We start from the raw sequence: 8,564 nt of genomic DNA on the forward strand, positions 1-8,564 counted from the left end.
GCAATATCATCGAGAATACCATTGGAGTGCTTAAGCAGCGCTTTAGATGCCTGGACCACTCAGGAGGTGAGCTCCAATATCACCCTGAGCAGGTAGCTCAATTTGTGGTGGTGTCCTGCATGCTGCAGAACTTTTAATACCCTGCGATGCATTTCATCAGGACCAGGGGACTTGTCTACCTTGAGTCCCATTAGCCTGTCCAGGACTACCTCCCTAGTGATAGTGATTGTCTCCAGGTCCTCCCTTCCCACATTCCTGTGACCAGCAATTTTTGGCATGGTTTCTGTGTCTTCCACTGTGAAGACCGAAGCAAAATAATTGTTTAGGATCTTAGCCATTTCCACATTTCCCATTATTAAATCCCCCTTCTCATCTTCTAAGGGACCAACATTTACTTTAGTTACTCTTTTCCATTTAAGATATCTGTAAAAGCTTTTACTATCCGTTTTTATGTTTTGCATAAGCGCAGATGGGAGTTGAACCCATGCTCTTCGGTTTACAAGACCGACGCTTTACCACTTGGCCACCGCACCCTTAATAACTGCATCGACTGGGAATTGAACTTGGGTTTCCCGTATGGCAGGCGAGAATTCTACCCCTGAACCACCAATGCAGTGGAGCAGACCTGCCACGTCGAACCAACCTCCGCATGGTCGGCACCATCCTGGAGACATCTCGGGTGTCTTGCGACAAGGTGCTTGGGCCCGGTACCTCCACGGTGGAGGAGGGAATGGCCGCAGGAACTCTAGATGTCATGGGTGTCAACTGTATTATGGAGCTTGGCGATTCAGGCTCCTCGAAGTCTGCACTCTCATCCATGGAGAAGGCACCCAGCAGCTCCGTGGGCGAGAATCGGTGCTCCTCAGCACCAGATGCATGATCATCCGGCGACTCCGGCCCCGCACACCCAGCTTCTGGGCTCCATGGTGTTGCATGGGGCCATGCTGCTCGCTGAGCTACAAAACATAAATGAGGTTATTAGAGGAGAAGGGGGTGCTAGGGTCACCAGGTGATTCCAACGTTACACACACCATATGCACGACAAAAGCACCACCGCTATCAAAATCATCACAGACATCACATTTACTGACCATGACCAAATTCTGCATTGCAATGATTCTGATGAGGCCATCATTACTTAAAGAACACTTTTATCAATCATCTATCATAAATTATTGGTTGGATATAAGTGGGTGTGGCAACTATTGACTTTGCATCACGCAATGGTGTACACTTTATTCATGTGGCATCACATCAAATTCTGCTGCTGCTTGCGTGGCCGATCGGGGGTGGCTCCTCACTAGTGCCAGCACCCGTTCCTCGATGTCGGTGAGCTCGATGATGATTGGTGATGCGCCACCCATTCGCCTCTGCTCGGCCCTGTTCTTCGACAGCTTCCTCTGTAAAAGGTAACACCAGCACGACATGGCATGAGATTATTGCATGACATCATTGCTAGGTATCATCACAGAGACTGATACAACACATAACCGACAGATGTAATCATGACTATTATGATAATTATCATTCTTTACCTAAAGACGTACACGGTAAACGCAGGCTTTGAGTAAAACATTCCCGGTATAAGTGCAAGACATCACATGTGATTTTAATCAATCGTTACACTTGCAAATCAAATTATATAAATATATAAGTACATGTAAATAAATGTAATACTTACTCTGGCGGATCCGACATGGTCGTTCCAGCGCTTGCGGCACTGGTTGCTCTCATGCATCTCGTTGGTCGGCAACAAGACCACCTCAGCTATGTCAGCCCATATCCTCTGGTAGACCTTAGGGGTGCACTTCTCACATCCACCCTGGGTCAATTGACCCCAGCATGACTCCACCTCCTGCAGGAGGGAGGCATTTGCCTCGTCGGAGAATCTCGTCGCTCGTTTGCGTCCTCCCAATTGTTCCTCTCCCACCTCACTGCTTTCGCCAGCGTCCTCAGTCTGCACAGCGTCCTGAGTCACCTCCTCCATCCCTTCCATTTGAAATATAATTTTTTTTGACAGAAACTCGGTGGCAAAAATGTCGGAAAATGTGAGGTCATCCACCTAATGTCGGAAAATGTGAGATCATCCACCTTGGAAAACAAAACAGTAAAAGGGAATATTATTTGAATGGGGAGAAATTACAACATGCTGCGGTGCAGAGGGACCTGGGGGTCCTTGTGCATGAATCCCAAAAAGTTAGTTTGCAGGTACAGCAGGTAATCAGGAAGGCGATTGGAATGTTGGCCTTCATTGCAAGAGGGATGGAGTACAAAAACAGGGAGGTCCTGCTGCAACTGTACAGGGTATTGGTGAGGCCGCACCTGGAGTACTGCGTGCAGTTTTGGTCACCTTACTTAAGGAAGGATATACTAGCTTTGGAGGGGGTACAGAGACGATCACTAGGCTGATTCCGGAGATGAGGGGGTTACCTTATGATGATAGATTGAGTAGACTGGGTCTTTACTCGTTGGAGTTCAGAAGGATGAGGGGTGATCTTATAGAAACATTTAAAATAATGAAAGGGATGGACAAGATAGAGGCAGAGAGGTTGTTTCCACTAGTCGGGGAGACTAGGACTAGGGGGCACAGCCTCAAAATAAGGGGGAGCCAATTTAAAACCGAGTTGAGAAGGAATTTCTTCTCCCAGAGAGTTGTGAATCTGTGGAATTCTATGCCCAAGGAAGCAGTTGAGGCTAGCTCATTGAATATATTCAAATCACAGATAGATAAATTTTTAACCAATAAGGGAATTAAGGGTTATGGGGAGCGGGCGGGTAAGTGGAGCTGAGTCCACGGCCAGATCAGCCATGATCTTTTTGAATGGCGGAGCAGGCTCGAGGGGCTAGATGGCCTACTCCTGTTCCTAATTCTTATGTTCTTATGTTCTTCTATTCTTTGTGCTCAGCAGTCTTTTTGCTGCTGGTAAATCTCCCTCTTGTCTCCCAAAACAGACAAACAAGCAGACAACACACCCACACACGCTTTCAGTTCCTCTCTGCTCCCTCTCTCTCTCTCGTCTCTTCTGCGCATATACTGATGACCCCTGACCTCCTGATCCACAGGAAACGACTGTTGCAATGCGAGGTGATCTTGTCGGCGACTGACGAGGTGTTGCTATGGACGCCAACACTTTGTGGCAGAAGATAAAAAAATTTTACTCTCACTAAAGAAGTAGTCCATTTCAGATCGCTCGCGGTAATGCACATTTTATAAAATGGAAAGTTGGGGTTTTGAAAATGGGCAATAATCCGGCGATCTCAAAACCTATATTTACCGCTAACGCTGGGAAAAACAGCCATTTTTGGGCGACCTGCACAAAAGTGGAAAGTCTAGCCCATGGACTATGAACAGTAGACACCTCAAAACACTGGAGAAGTACCACCAGTGCTGTCTCTGCAAAATCTTGCAAATTCATTGGCAGGAAAGGTGCACCAACATCAGCGTTCTCTCTCTGGCCAACCTCCCCAGCATCGAGGCATACAAATATTTTGTATTGGTCTTCACGGTAGAAGACATTACAAACATCCCAATAGTGGATAATCAAGCGGCTACAGGGAGAGAGGAACTAAATACAATCACTATCACTGAAGAAGTAGTACTCGGTAAAATAATGGGACTAAAAGTGGACAAGTCCCCTGGACCTGATGGCTTGCATCCTGGGGGCTTAAACAAAGTGGCTGCAGAGATAGTGGATGCATTGGTTGTATACAAAAATTCCCTGGATTCTGGGGAGGGCCCAGCAGATTGGAAAACCACAAATGTAACGCCCCTATTTAAAAAAAGAGGCAGACAGAAAGCAGGACACTATAGACCAGTTAGACTAATATCTATCGTTGGGAAAATGCTGGAGTCCATTATTAAGAAAACAGTAGCAGGACATTTGGAAAAGTATGATTCAATCAAGCAGAGTCAACATGGTTTTATGAAAGAGAAATCATGTTTGACAAATTTGCTGGAGTTCTTTGAGGATGTAACGAGCAGGGTGGATAAGGGGGAACCAGTGGATGTGGTGTATTTGGATTTCCAGAAGGCAGTTTATAAGGTGCCACATAAGAGGTTACTGCACAAGATAAAAGTCCATGGGGTTGGGGGTAATATATTAGCATGGATAGAGAACTGACTAACTAACAGAAAACAGAGTGTCGGGATAAATGGGTCATTTTTAGGAGTCAAAGGCAGAGTCTCGATTGAGGAGATCTTCAAAGTGCTCCTTCCATCAGGCCCTGACAGCCTCGGTGTCCTTGATGAGTGTTTCCCTGTTCTTGGCCAGTAGTGGGGTGGGGCCTTGGGAGTTTGGACCGTAGGTAGCCTTGACTGCAGCGAAGAATCCTCGCATATCATGGCTGTCGGCCAATTGTTGTATCTCCTGTGCTTTCTCCATCCACCACCTGTTCTTTAGGTCCCGGGTTTTTTGTTGGACCTGAGCCTTGAGCTGTCTGTAATGTTATTTTGCAGCTCCCGAGTTGGGTTGTTGCTTGAGGCTCAGAAATGCTTTGTGCTTGCGATCTATTAGTTCTTCGATCTCCTGATCATTTCCATCAAACCAGTCCTGATGTTTTCTGGTTGAGTGACCAAGTGTCTCTTCACAGGCACTGGTTATCGAGGCCCGGAAGGCAGACCAAGTGCTATGGGCATTTAGCATCTCAGGGTCATCAAGGCACGCCAGATTGGTTGTGAGGTGCTGGTTGTAGAGGGCTCTCTTACCTGGGTCTTTAAGTGCCCCGGCATTAACGTTTTTGCAGAACTGCTTCTGCTGTCTCCTCTGCTTTGGGGCAATGTTAATGTTGATGATGGATCGGATTAGGCAGTGGTCCGTCCAGCAGTTCCGCTCCTGTCATGGCGCGGGTGATGCGCACATCCTTGCGATCCCTGGCTCGGACGATGACATAGTCGAGCAGGTGCCAGTGTTTGGAGTGGGGGTGTTGCCACGATGCCTTGTATTTGTCCCTCTGGTGGAACAGGGTGTTGGTGATGAGGAGCTCATGTTCTAGACATTTTGTCAGGAGTAGGGTACCGCTGGAGTTGGCTTTCCCTACCCCCTCTCTGCCAATCATGCCTCGCCAGAGGGCTGTGTCTTTGCCGACCCTGGCATTAAAATCACCCAGGAGGATGTCTCGAGGTTGGAATAAAAACCCTCTTTAGCCTCATCTGTTGCATCGAGTGTAGGGGTGTACGCACTGATGACTGTGGCGCATTAGTTCCGGGATAGGGTAATACGAAGAGTCATGAGGCGTTCGTTAACCCCACAGGGGGAGTCTTTGAGGCGGTCGACCACCTCATTCTTGACGGCAAAGCCGACTCCATGAAGGCGGCGTTCTGCTTCTGGTTTCCCTTTCCAGAAAAAGGTGTAACCTCCACCATGTTCCTTCAACTGGCCTTCCCCTGCCCGCCGGGTCTCACTTCGGGCAGTGATGTCAATGTCAAAGCGTCTGAGTTCCCGGGCAACTATGGCGTTGCGGCGTTGCGGCCTGTTGCTGTTGGGATTGTCCATGAGGATCCTGACGTTCCAGGTCCCGAACTTCATACTGACGAAGTGGAAGATGCCTGTGCATGAGTTCTTTTAATGTGGGATGGCCGCTGCACACTGGCAACCACACGGGCTTAGCTGAGCAAGGTCTTGGTCCAGTGGCAAGGGGGTCGAGGACAACTGGAGACCAGGCACAGCTCTGTAAGCCTAATTGCCTATGGCGAAGTGTTGGCCGCAAGCTCAGCACCGAGTAGCGCCATTGATGTTAGATGGCCCGAGGCTTGGTTAGGGGGCAGGCATTAGGAAGGTGACTGCCAAAGTTATTTTAAAAATTAAAAGTTGATAAAGATTCCCAATTTACTTAAAAAGTTTCTAAGAGTTGTTAAAAAGTCTAAGATGTAAATCAATAATAGATGTTTAAAAGTATTCCGATTAAAAGTCTAAAATATAAGTTTTAAAAGTTCTCCCAAATTATTTAAAACTTTAAATGTTGATTAAAAGTTTAAAAATTAATTAAAAGTTGGTTAGGAGTTAGGAGTTAGGATCGAGGAGATAGGGCCTCAACTATTTACAATCTATATTAACGACTTGGATGAAGGGACCGAGTGTAATGTAGCCAAGTTTGCTGATGATACAAATATGGGTGGGAGAGCAAATTGTGAGGAGGACACAAGAAATCTGCAAAGGGCTATAGGGCTGGACTATCCATTATTGTGCAGATCCCCAAAAATGGGCATTATTTCCAGCGTTGGCGTTTATTATGTGTTTTGAGATCGCCAGATTATCGCCCATTTTCAAACCCCCTAGTTTCCACTTTATGAAATGGGCATTAGCGGGAGTGATGTGAAATGGGCATTAGCGGTATTTTTTTTGTCGTCCGTCGTAAAATGTTGGCTTCCATAGCAACGGTCTTTTCCCACGTTTTAGGAGGTCAGGGGACATCAATACATGTGCAGAAGAGGAGAGAGAGAGAGCAGAGAGGAAGATAAAGCTTGCGTGGGTTTGTTGTGCAGGTGTTTGTGGTTTGTTTGGCTGTTGTGGGGACTTTTCTGAGGAGTAGTCATAAAAAATAGCAATATTTAGTTTTGTGAGACAGAAATATCTGTCACAAAAAAATAAATAAAATGAAAGGCACGGAGGAGGCGAGAGAGCACGATGTGGAGGTGGAGGAGGCTGGTTAGGGCAGTGAGGTTGGAGAGGAATTGGAGATAGGAGGACAAAAAAGATTTTTGAGTGATAAGTGAATAAAGGGTTATGGGGAGCGGGCAGGGAAGTAGAGCTGAGTCCATGATCAGATCAGCCATGATCTTATTCAATGGCGGAGCAGGGTCGAGGGGCCAAATGGCCTACTGCTGCTCCTATTTCTTATGTTCTTATGAGGCATTGACCACGCTCAATCAGCTCCGATGGATGGGCCACATTGTTCGCATGCCCGATACTAGAGTCCCGAAACAAGCGCTCTACTCCAAGCTACGTCACGGTTAGCGAGCCCCACCCAGGTGGGAAGAGAAAATGCTTCAAGGACACCCTCAAAGTCTCCTTGAAAAAATATAGCATCCCCACGGACTCTTGGGAATCCCTGGCCCAAAATCACTCAAAGTAGATGAAAAGCATCCAAGAAGGCGCCGAACACTTCGAATCTCTTCGTTGGGAGCACACGGAAGCCAAGTACAAATTGCAGAAGGAGAGTATGACAAACTAAGCACCCCACCCACCGTCCCTTCAACCACCATCTGCCCCACATATGAAAGAAACTGTAGATCCCGCATTGGTCTCATCAGTCACCTTAGAATTCATTTTAGTGAGGAAGCAAGTCGACTCTGGGGGACTGCCTGAGAAGAAGATTCCCACACCACTATCCTAAATACACTGTCAGGACACATTTGAATTACAGTTAATCCAATATTATTTTCTCTGATAGTGCATTGTATTTCTGGGGTCAGTAGTTTGTGTTATATATGCATACTATAGATATACTCTTTGTGTAGTCACTGTATAGTTGCATAAGATGAAGACTTGTTTACCGGAGGTACCATTAACAAGGTTCACACTGCATACACCATGCCGGCACCACCAGAGGATGCAACTGGTGGAGGCCCAGGGGTCACCTGTACACCACAGGTACCCAGGTATAAAAGGGAGTTCACCATGTGGTATCCTCACTCCGGCGTTATATTAAACGGACTAAGGTCACTGCAGTTCAAGTGCAATACTTTGCCTCATGGAGTCATTATCAGAGCATCTAAAGACATAACAGTTTGTACCCTGATTCTCTCCTGTTGTGAAGTATATGGTGTGCACCTTCTGCTATGATAAGGGAGTAAGGGTTATGGGGAGCGGGCAGGAAAGTGGAGCTGAGTCCATGATCAGATCAGCCATGATCTTATTAAATGACGGAGCAGGCTCGAGGGGCCAAATGACCTATTCCTGCTCCTATTTCTTATGATCTTTTGTTCTTATGTACTACCTTCCAAGTTATTCCCCAGTGGGAGGAAGAATTGGGATGCCTGACTGCTGGGTGTCAAAGGGTGGAGGTGTTCCAGTATTTCCTTGTGCTAGGTCAGTAGACGATCCTTCAGTTGGTGACACAACATATAATGCTGTGGTAATTACCTAGCCTTGCATGCTATCTGGTACATCTCGATTCATTTGAGCATGGTTGCTGAGTGGTACAGATGTGATGTGCTATCCCGGAGGCAACTGCTTCATCGATCCAGCTCATCCATCCAGCTTTTCCTGTTATGTGAAGTCAGAGAACTAACAAATACTGTATTGGGCCATTGAAGTATGTTCATGGACAGGTTTCAAAGGACTCATTGGGTATGGCAGAAATATTAAATGGGTACTTTGCATCGATCTTCACTCTTGAAGATAATGCTCAACTATTAGAATTGAATGATTTTTATGAATAAAACTAGTAATATTAAATTAGATGAACATATTGTTTTAGATAGAGCAGCCAGACCAGATCATATCCACCTGATGGATCACAGGGAGATGGGACACATGCTGTGCGAGCCCCTAGCCCATAATTGTATTAGTTCACTGCACTCTGCGATGGTTCCCATAGACTGGAAGGAGGCTAATGTGGTACAA

The 8,564-nt window shown here is 46.5% G+C and overlaps 1 non-coding gene across 1 annotated transcript; it reads right to left on the reverse strand.

The window, feature by feature from the left end:
- Positions 1 to 461: 461 nt before the first annotated feature.
- On the reverse strand, positions 462 to 533 carry trnat-ugu (transfer RNA threonine (anticodon UGU)). The gene has a single exon. It is a non-coding gene; the product is annotated as a tRNA-Thr (tRNA).
- Positions 534 to 8,564: the final 8,031 nt, after the last annotated feature.

The sequence above is a fragment of the Pristiophorus japonicus genome, chromosome 5 (genome assembly GCF_044704955.1).
Source record: "Pristiophorus japonicus isolate sPriJap1 chromosome 5, sPriJap1.hap1, whole genome shotgun sequence".
NCBI lineage: Eukaryota > Metazoa > Chordata > Chondrichthyes > Pristiophoridae > Pristiophorus > Pristiophorus japonicus.